Genomic DNA, 11,523 nt, shown 5'->3' with positions numbered 1-11,523 from the left:
AGGTTCTTGCTCCCAGAGCAGATCTCCAGGCCTAAGTGTTCAGCAGTCCTATGCCTCCACCCCCTCCCCACTCTGTTTCTCTTCCTCCCTCCAGTGAGCTGGGGTGGGGGAAGGGCTTGAGTCCTGCTGGATCATGACTTTGGTACCTAACCCTTTTCCTTGAGATCTGCTGGTTTCCCCATGTGTAGACAGTCTGCTGTAGGCTTCTTTCCTGTTTCTCTTTCAGGATTTGATGTATTTGCTGTATTTTCATATTATATGTGGTTTGGGGAGGAGGTTTCTGTCTCACCTCTCACACCACCATCTTTAATCCCTCTCCAAGTTCAGGCCATTTTTGCCCTTTGATATTCCACAAATCACCTCTGACCTCACTAGATACCTCCATATGATGGAAATCTGTGCTCCCTTGCTGGGACGTTAATTCCAGTATGGTATGGGCAGCGACAACTATACACAGATTCTGGCTGATCGTCAGTCCTGTTCCTGTGTCTGTCTTCTGAGCAGAATCCAGTTGTTTATAGCTTCCTTCCACATCTGAGCATTGGGGAGCATCCTCTTAGGGCCCCAGTTGTAAGGCTCCTCTGCTTACTGGCACCTCCTCTGACTTTCTTCCACTATCAGAACTACACAAAAGTGGTTTTGGATTTCAGATTGAACAGGGGGACTTCCTCCCTCAGTATTCCCTCTATAGAGAGTCTCTAATACACAGCCTCCTGCAATTGAGTTTAAGTTAATGCCTTTTATTTGGATTTCTGCTATCAATGTTCACAGATAACTATTCTACAGCTTTCTTGAAATAGATCAGAAAGGTTTTCAGAGTTTCCCTTCCCATCTCCTACCTGTTTCTCTAGCTATAGAAACCCTTTAGGGGAAACTGCCCAACCAATCTTGCTTAAAGAGATTTCATTCTCACTTGGGGTGATGGGGCTTGAAGTTGGGGTCTACTGTCTCCCTGAATTTTAGTACAGCACTGGCCCCTACCTCCAAATACCCTCCTAGCTCCTGTCCTTCCCCAACTCAGTCCTTTCATCTCTCCAAAAGCACCCTCATACCCCGGTGCTGTGCACTCTCCTCACACTTGTTTCCCAATGCCTGCTGTCTGGATGAATCAGTTTCCACAACCCTGACCTATAACTCCAGCTCATCTAACCTAAGGGCATTTCAGCAAGTCTCTGCAGTGGCTGCAACTCAGGGAGACTGACGCTTAGTCAGGATCCGACAAGTCTCCACTAGGTAATTGTCTTGAGAAGGAAATGGTTGTAATTTCCCTCTTTCCACCAAAATCTGAAATTTTTCTCAGGGATGGATACCTCGCTGCCCTCAGTCTCTCTCCCTGCCAGGTATTCCCCAGCAAGGATTTGTTCCTTGAGATGGCCATAAGCAAATCAGTCTTGGCCTCTGTTCTGCTGCTTCCTCCTATGCTGATGTTGGGCCACCCTAGGAAGTCAGTCAGCTACACCGCCATCCCAGCGCCTCTACCAGGATGTGGCAGAGGGAGGGTGGAGCATCTTGCACTTCCCCTTTCCAGACTCGGAATTGCCTAGACCCCAACCTTCACCACCTATCCATGCTAGTTGGCCTCACATGCTCACTTCTTTGGTTATTTGTTTGTTCATCATCCCTTAGATCTTAGAGCAGCCATTCTTCATTGGGAGAGACTTTGCTCCTGGGGGACTTTTGGCAATATCTGGAGATATTTTTGGTTGTCACAACTGGAAAGTGGGGTGCTACTGGCTTCTAGCGGGTAGAGGCCAGGGATGCTGCTAACCATCCTGCCAGGCATGGCCAGCCCCCACCTACCCTAACAAAGATTTACCTGGACCCTAATGCCAGTAGTGCAGAAATTGAGAAATGCTGTGTGAGAAGGGACTGCCTGCTTCACTGTGCTCCTTGATAGCTACTCCACTAGTTGGTTTGTACCGAAGGACCCTTTTGTGGGTCATCCCAGTAAGCCCACTGGGAGATCTCTCTTTCCTACTAATAGCTGTTTTTATCCTCAATTGCAACCATCTTCCCTCTTGCACGTTTGCATACTACAAGCAGAAATGGGCTGCCTGATCTTCATTTCTAACTCTGCACTTAATCTGCAGGTTGGTTAAACAGTCTGAGGATGCTTAAGGTCTGCTTCATGTAGTCACCCCTTCCACTTCTTGGTGAAGTCTTTCTCACTATGAGCAGCTCTTCAACTTGATAACTAGTTGTCAAGTTTCTGTTGAGTTTGAACAATTCCGATTCTGCTGCTTCCACCTATGAAGCAGTTTAATTCCTTTAATGCAATAAAACCCAAGCCCTCTAAGATAACTAGACCTGAATGAAAAGCAGTAGGTCTAGAGGGCTATCTGCTAAGACATGAGGTCCTGAGTCAGTGGAAATACAAACCTTGCAATTATGAAGATGTGACTTTTCTCCTAAATACCTGCATGTTCAATGCCACCCCACTCAAAATTCTAAAAAGATGTTTTTTAACATGACAAAATTATTATAAAGTTCATCTGAAAGAATAAAGATGTAAAAACGCCTGAGAGAATACCCCAACAAGAGAAATAAGAAACAAAAGCTCGCCCTAGCAAACATTAAAATGAATAATATAACTAATTAAACTTGGCTATTTACAAAAGAACAAAGTTGGAGGATTGATACTACCTGACTTCCAGACTTACTGTGAAGTTACAGTAATCAAGACAGCATGGTATTGCTGAAAGAAAAGATCCAGAAATAGAACCACATAAATATACTCATCTGATCTTCGACAAAGTAGCAAAAGCAACACCATGGAGAAAAGGCATTCTCTTCAGCAGATGGTGCTAGAACAACTAGACATCCACATGCAAAAAAAGTAAATCTGGACACATCTTACACCGTTCACAAAAAATTAATTCAAAATGGATCACAAATCTAAACATAAAATGTAAAAGTATGAGACTCCTGGAAGATAACACAGGAGAAAACTTAGATGACCTTGGGTATAGTGATGCCTTCTTAGGTGCAACACCAACACAGATCCATTAAAGAAATGATTAAAAGCTGTATTTCCTTAAAATTAAAAACTTCTACTCTATGTCAAGAGAATGAGAAGACAAGCCACAGACTGGGAGAAAATATTTGCCAAAAAAGAAGCATGTACAGATTGGAGACTGTTGAGAATTAGGCTTGGGGTTGATTAATGATTGTGCATTGAGTCCCCTATACAGAATTTTATTGTTGTTAACAACCATTTGATCGATAAATATGAGAGATGCCCTCTCAAAAAAAAAAAAGAAGCATGTACAAAGATGTTCCATCAGGATAATGCAAATTAAAACAATAATGAAATACCACTACACACTATTTGAATGGCCAAAATGGGAGCATTGACAACAACAAATACTGACAAGAATGTGGAGCAGCAGGAACCCCATTCGTTGCTGGTGGGAATGCAAAATGGTACAGTCACATTGGAAGACAGGCAGTTTCCACAAGCTAGACTTACTGTATGATCCAGCAGTCATGCTCCTTGGTATTTATCCAAAGGAACTGAAAACTTATATCCACACAAAAACCTGCACATGAATATTTATAGCAGCTTTATTCATTATTGCCAAAACTTGGAAGCAATCAAGATGTTCTTCAGTAGATTGAATAGATACATAAACTGTGGCACATCCAAACAGTAGTATGTTATTCAGCACTAAAAATAAATGGGCTGTCAAGTCATGAAAAGACATGAAAGAACCCTAAATGCACATTACTAAGTGAAAAATGCCAATCCTAAAAGGCTACATATTATATGATTCCAACTATATGACATTCTAGAAAGGGTAAAATTATAGAGACAGTACAAAGATCAGTAGTTGCCAATGGTTGGGGGTGGAGAGGAATGAATAGGTGGAGCACAGGAATTTTTAGGACAGTGAAAATATTCTGTATAATACCTTCATGATGGGTACATGTCAATATAGATTTGTCTAAACCCATAAAATGTACAGCACCAAGAGTGAACTATATAGTATAAACTATAGATTCTCAGTAACTATGATGTGTCAGTGTAGGTTCATCAGTTGTAACAAATGTACCATTCTGGTGGGAAATGTTGATAATGGAGAGGCTATGCATGTTGGGGGGTCAAGAGCAAATGGGAAATAGCTACCTTCCCCTCAATTTTGCTGTGAACCTTAAACTATTCTAAAAAATAAAGCCAATAAAATTTTTTTAAATCTGGGCATTTGCTAATATAGTAATAGACAGAAGAATGTAACAGAAAAGTTCCATGTGTATGTAAAAATCTATATGGCAAAGGTTGCATTTTGAGAAATAAATGGCATTGGAATTATCAATAAATAATGTTGGAATAATTAGCTAAGCATTTGCACAAAATTTAAAGGATCCCTATCTTACTATTTACACAAAATTAATTTCAATTTGATTAGAGACTTAAATGTGAAAAAACAAGACCCTTAAAGAATTAGACTCAAACATGTATTACTATGTGTACAATCTTGAGGTTGGGAAAGTCTTTCTAAGGAAGACTCAGAATCCAGAAGTCAAAAAGGAAAAGCAACTAATAAATCTGATCACATAAACTTTAAATTAAAAAAGTAAGTATAGTCAAAAGAAAAATAACTGTAGCACATATGATAGTTTAAGAATAAATATCCTTAATATAAAAAGGTCTTACAAGTCAATAGGATGAATTTGCCAATAGGAAAATGGATAAAAGACATGAATAGGCAGTTTTCAGAAGGTTGGTCACAAATACAAATGGTTGATAAACATGAACAAATGTTCAACTTCTTGTTAAAGAAACATAAACTAAAACAATAATAGTCAAAGGAGGGGGAGGAGACATCTTTATTAAACTAAGAAGAAAGGGAAGGAACATAAACATCTGAGATATCTAGATTTTACAAAGTCAGGCATAATGTCAGACAACTTACCTGGGTTCCCTGCCTTTTCTTCCTGCTTCTCACCACCCATAACCTACTTGTCACCCCAGGAGGTCCCTCCTAGACATTTTGACATCTTCATGGTGAATATGGAGAGTTAGTGTCCCACTAGACATGACAATAAAGGCTCTCCCTCCCAGGTCAAGCGCTCTCTCTCTCTCTCTCTCTCATTCTGTGTGTGTGTGTGTGTGTGTGTGTGTGTGTGTGTGTGTGTGTGTGTGTGTGACAGGCCTTTTACTAAAGTGACTGACACCTGGAATTGACTTGTCCAAATGAGGACTCAGCCCTCAGTTACAGAGGTTTCACTTTGCTTGGTTGACCCAAAGATAGAACCACATACATCTAAGCAAAATACAATCACCACAGCATTCCTAAAACTCATGCTTAGGCAGGAGGATAAGTAGGAGCACTGCAGAACAGTAAATAATGAGAAAAGGAGAAAAGAAGGATGTGGAAGGGAATGTGACAATAATCACTCATGTAGTACTTCAATTTTTGCCTGGGACTGTCCTGAGTGCTTTGCAGAAATTGGTTCATTCAGTGCTCACTACCGCTCTGTGAAGTAATGGCTAATATTATCCACCATTTCTTGAATGTGGAAGCCAACGCGCAGTGACGCTAGATGACTTGTTTGACATCACACAGTAAGTGGCAGAGCTAGAAGTTGAACCAACACAATCTAGTGTAATCATTCAAGCTCTTAGCTACCACACTGAGGGGAATCAAGGGAAAAGGAAGAGAGATCCAGGACAATGAAAAGAGAAAAGAAGGAGACAGGGAAACTCAGTTCACTGATACCGGAAGGCAGTTGCTGGATGGTACCCAGAGCCCCCTGCTCCAGCCACACCCAGACCGTTGTAATCCCCAGCTCTGTTATCAAAGTTTCCTTAAATCATTTGATTTGGGGAAAAGAGTTCAAACCAATGAAATAAACGGTGTCCACATGAATCAATGTTATTTTATACTGTGAATGACAGTTGCTTTCAGAAGGAGTCCATGTGAATTCAGGAACACAGAAATTTCTGCCTTTGCATTTTGTTTTTCTCCCCTCTGCCCAAGCACAGCCTAGAGCAACAAACTAAAAAAGATCCGCTTAAGCCCTTTCCTGCACCATTTAGTGGCCATTTAAACAGAGAAAGACCAAGTTGCTGCTTTTGAACAGTAATAAGGTCTTACAGGCTAGAAACGCTGGAGACTAAATAGAAGAGAGCTCCAATTTCTCAAATTCAGAAAAGTCCCCAGTCTTCATCCACACTGTGCCACACCTTTAGGTTTCTATAAGAAGCTAAAGCTTTATGTTTAAAGCAAACACAGGAATTGAAGATAAACTTGGAGCTCCAAGCCCCCTACCAAACTAGTGGAAAGAGACTATGGAGATCTGGAAATTCTCCTGCCCAGATCTCTCTCCTGAGCTCTAGAGCCTTACAGCCAGCTGCTCGCTGGGCTTCTCCCCTTGGGGACCCACAGGCACCTCATGATCACCATGCCCCTTCCCTGGATACCTGCTACTCCTCACGGATGACACCACCTCCACTCCACTTGCTCAGGCCAGAACCTACAAGTCATCTAGATTAGTGATCTTTTTCCATAAAGGGCCAAATGTGAAATATTTGAAGCTTTGCAGGCCACACAGTCTCTGTTACAACTTACTCAACTCTGTGTCGGAGGATGTGAGCAGCCACAAACAATATGTAGCGAATGGTAGGGACTGTGTCCCCCCAAAAAACTTCAGGCATGCTCAAATGTAAATTCCAGAGCTCTAGAATCCTCACTCTCCTTCCTTCCCACATCAGGCAAGTTCTACAGATCTCACTGCCTAAATCATTCTTGAATCTGTCCCACCTCTTCATCCATACCTATGCCATTTTAGTTCACGTACTTGTCCATATTGCTTTCTGGCATGGACAGTAAAGCAGAATTGAAGACTGCAAGGAAAGACCCCCTACAATTATGGTACATGTGCTTCTTGTGGTTTCTGAGTTCCCCATAGTGTGAAGCGTAAGTTACAGATTAGTTTGCCTCTTCCTTCATCTGCCAGTGGAGAAACAATACGTCAATCTATGCCACGGTTTTCTGTGGTGGCTTGGGAAGAGAGTAAATAGTGCTCTATAATCTAAGCTAAAGAGGAGAATGGGAGAGACAACTTGAGTGCATGCTGGCTCTGTCTAACCTCAGGGTCTGGCTGGCCTAGGTCTGGCCCCTTCTCTCCAGTGGTCTCCAGACTGGCATTCTCACTTGATTTAACTTGGAGCTGTACCATCTGCATGTGGCTAGGACTCAGCTAATCTGCTAAAGACATCTGAGGCATTTGCTCTTCAATTTCTATTCTCTTGCCCTGTCTACACTTTCAGTGATTAACCTAATGTCTCTTGCTCCCACCAAGACTTGCTGACTGTCATCAAGCAGACAGAGTGAACACCCATGATGTTTGGACACTGGTCGGTCATATGTCCCAAATTTTGTATCTCCAACCCAGATTTCTCTAGACTCAAAAATCCTTTGCCCAAATGTATAATGACCTCTCCCTTTGCATATTTCAAATTTCCACCCCCCAAACCTGCTTTTCCCAGAGCTCCCCATCTCAATAAATGTGTCACCACCCAATCGGTTGCTCAGGCTGAAACTTAGGAGTTGGGGCTACTACCACCTCTCTCTTACTCCTTGCATCTCATCCTTCAGCAAATATTTTTAGTTGTATTTCTGCAAAACATACCTCTAATCTTACTCTTTCTTGCCACCTCCTCCATTACTACCACTCTAGTCCAAATAATGTTCATCTCTTGTCTGGCCAACCACACTGGCCTTCTAAAGTATCTCCCTGCATCCACCATTTACTACCTTAAAGTCTATTCTCAACTCAACAGCTGAAGTGATCTTTTTAAAATATAAGGCAGATCCCATTATGCCTCTGTTCAAACCCTCCAATGGCTTCTCTTCACACTCCAATATAAGCAAAAGCCTACGAAGCCCTGGCTAATGTGGTACTTCAATCCCTCCAGTGACCACAGCTGCCCCTCCACTTTCCCATTCTGCTCCAGTTACACAGGCCTCCTTGCTGTTCTTGGAACACAGTATGTCCACTTCCACCTCAGAGCATTTGCACTTGCTCTTACCTCTGCCTGAAATGCTCTTCCCCAAATAACACCATAGCTTTCTATCCCATTTCTTGCAGGTTTCTGTTCAAATGTCACCTTGTCACAGATGCCTTACCTGAAATAATAACTGCTCACCTCACTCCCTACACTCTCCACCCCCTCATAACCTGCTTGATTTTCTTCCCTACCAATTCCCATCCTCTGGCATTGTAGTATTGCATTTTCTGATTTGTTTATGGTCTGTCTCCCTCAACTAGAATGTAAGCTTCATGGGGGCAGGGCCTTTGTCTTGTTCGCTTCTGCAACCTCACCTCTGAGAACAGTTTGTGGTCTATATTAAATGTTCAATAGGTATTTATTGAATGAATGACTGAATGGCACAGCTGAGAATGCAGGACGATAAGGTGCTAGAAAGGATGAGAGAACTAAAAACTAGAGTGGTACACAGGTTACCTGTGGTCTGCTGACTTGACATTTGACCACTGTGGCCAAGACTGTTTGGTATTCCCTAACATCGTTCTCTTCTATATCCACAGTAAAAGAACTCCTAATTTTTAGGTGAATACATGCCCACCCAGGATAAAGACTACTGTGACCAAGTTCCAACCAATGGGATATAAAAGCAAATGTCATATGAAAGCTACTAAGAATCTTCCTTAAAAGACAGCTACTATGCCTCTTCTTTTTTCCTGCTGGTTGGAATATATAAGCAAAAGCTAGAGCTGGAGCAGCCATCTTGGGCCATGAAGTGATTTGAGAAACAGAGGCCACATAGAGTAGAACAAGATAGAAAGAACTTGGGTGCCTGAAAGCAGCATGGTGGGGTCAAACCAGCCTGAATTGCTTTTCTCTAGACTGTTATGAGAGACAAATATTTCTCTTGTTTAAGCCACTATTATTTGGATGCCCTGTTGCTCTTAGCTGAACCTAATACTAATCAGTACAATGCACATACAGAAAAAGGAGCCAAGGCCTTGAAATCAAGAACTTTATGTAAGTCCCAGCCCCTCAGTTAGCTATTCCCTCAGTGAAATGGCAAATGAGAAAAAAATCCTGTCCACAGGCAGAGGAGACTAAATGGAAGGTTGCCTACCTAGGCCTGGGTTCTAGGCAGAAAAACAGAGCTCCCTTGAAAATTCATAACCACTAACAGGGAAGTTTTTCTAAACAAGATATAAAAAGCACAGTCCAAAAGGGGAAATGATAAATCTGAGTACATTAAAGTAGAAAATATCATTTTTGATAACAAGACACCGTAAATTAAGTTAAAGACTTGCCGTAGACTACATAAGCAACAGAAGATTAGTGAAAGAAAATATAAAGAACCCTACAATCAGTAAGAGAAAGACAAATAACCTAGGAAAAAACAAATGGGAAAGGACATAAAGAGGTATTTCACAGAAGAGGAAATGTTAATGACCAGCAAACAAATGAGAAGGTGCCCAGTGTCCACATTGATTATGGAAATGTTCATGAAAATAATAACTCACCCTTACTGAGACCCTACTTTATGCTAGGCAACACTCTAAATGCTTTACATAAGACACATTTCACACCCACCAAACTGGAAAAACGTCTAAAAGCACAACAAATAAGGCTTGGCAAGGATGTGAAGCCATGGAAACATTCAGGCACAGCTGATGAGAGTACAATTTTGCAATAACTAGTAAAGTTAAGGATGCAAGTATCACTCCTAGATGGGCATCTAGAGAAATCTGCACATATGCCCAAGCATTTTCATAGTAGCCTATTTGTAATAGAGAAAAAAACGGAAACAATAGAAATCTCGTCCATCAGGAGAATGGGTAAGTAAACATACAAAGTCTGGAATACTTTACAAGGGAAATGAATGAGCTAGAGCTACACAAACCCAAATAAATGTGTCTTGCAGACAAAATGCTGAATGAAAAGGCAAGATCCAGAATGACATGTGTATAGATTGCCATTTGTATATAGTTTTAAAATATGCAAAACCATCCTATATTATTTCTGAAGGCCCTCATTGTAGTGGTAGTGTACAAATATTCAAGATACTGGTCCAACCTGTAGAGAAAGTGGTGTAGGAGAGACTCTGGAAGGGGGCACATGGGGTGCCAACTCCGTCCTTAATGTTTTAATTCTTAAAAAGAAAGAAAAGGAAGTCAGATAAATATGGCATAAGGTCACAGTTTTATAAAGCTAAGTCATGGGTAAATGTGTGTTCGTCATTTAGTCTCTATAAATCTCTGTAGGTTTGAAATATTAGCAATAAAAATACAAAAACAAAGTAATCCAGTCATTTTGAGAGAAAAAATTAGAAAGTAACAAAAAATATTCCACCCATCATCCAAAAACGTAAACATTTTAATCTAAATTCTTTTCATTGAATTCCAGTACTTACCGAACCCTTACTTTGTGCCCAGTCAGGATGCTACATATTCCAGATACCTCAAGCCAATACTGCCATGACATTCCTGGATGACAGACACCCTGCTGTATGTGCTGCAGAAATCTCTGGCAAAAGGGTCACAGCTCTGTGAAGAAGTATCTTTAACATGTATGTTCAAGGATTTTCATTGGACAAATATTGAATATTCATCAAAGGGATTACCTATCATTTTCTGGAAATACCAGTAAACTGATATTTTATCAAGCACTTGCTATGTGCTAGGACCTGTTCTAAGCACTTTACATGTATTAACACATCCAATCCTCAAACAACCTCTGCAGTAGGTACCATTATTATCATAATCTTCCCCTTTTTTCTAAAGGAGGAAGCTGAGGCATGGAAAAGTTAAGTAACTTGCACAAGGTCACACAGCTAGTAGGTGATAGAGCCAGGATTCATACCAGGCAGTCTGGCTCCAGAGCCCTTGCTCTTAACCACTATGAAATCTTATTTTCAGTATCACTAATTTGGTTTTGTGTGGCAAGTGGAATCATTAATATGAGCTGATAATTGAACTCCAACATGGCATTGTCTCAATCTTATGTCAAGTATGTATGGCTTGTCTCCTTAATCAGAGAGCAAGCTTCTGTAAGGCAGGCACCATATTTCAAGACATTTTTCTTTTGTACATAGCTATGTACCTTCAATAGTGTTATTGCCCACAGAAGGTTCTCCACAAGTACTTACTGAGTGATTGAAGGGAAAACCCACAAACCTTTCCACACTAAGGCATAAAAGTTTGGTTTCCCAGGTCAATCAGGGAAAACAGTCCTCAAGAGAGGCTCTTCTATTCTTTTGGTGTTCATTAACCTTTCTGATAACAGCTTTACTGAGATACAACTCGCTCATTTAAACTGAATTCAGTGATTTTTCAGTTTGTCCATGTTGTTGTATGACCATCACCACAATCAGTTTAAAACATTTTCCTCACCTTCCCCACCAAAGCCCTGCATCCATGATCGCCTTTAGCCTTCATTCCTCTTTTCCTCTCCAGTCTCCTCCCAGCCCTAGGCAACCATTAAACTGGTTCCTGTCGCTACAGACTTGCCTCTTCTGGGCCTCTCGAATGTAAATTGAA

Source organism: Manis pentadactyla, chromosome X (assembly GCF_030020395.1).
Source record: "Manis pentadactyla isolate mManPen7 chromosome X, mManPen7.hap1, whole genome shotgun sequence".
NCBI classification, from domain to species: Eukaryota; Metazoa; Chordata; class Mammalia; order Pholidota; family Manidae; genus Manis; species Manis pentadactyla.
The sequence above is the reverse complement of the archived record's forward strand: the minus strand, read 5'-3'. Positions refer to the sequence as shown.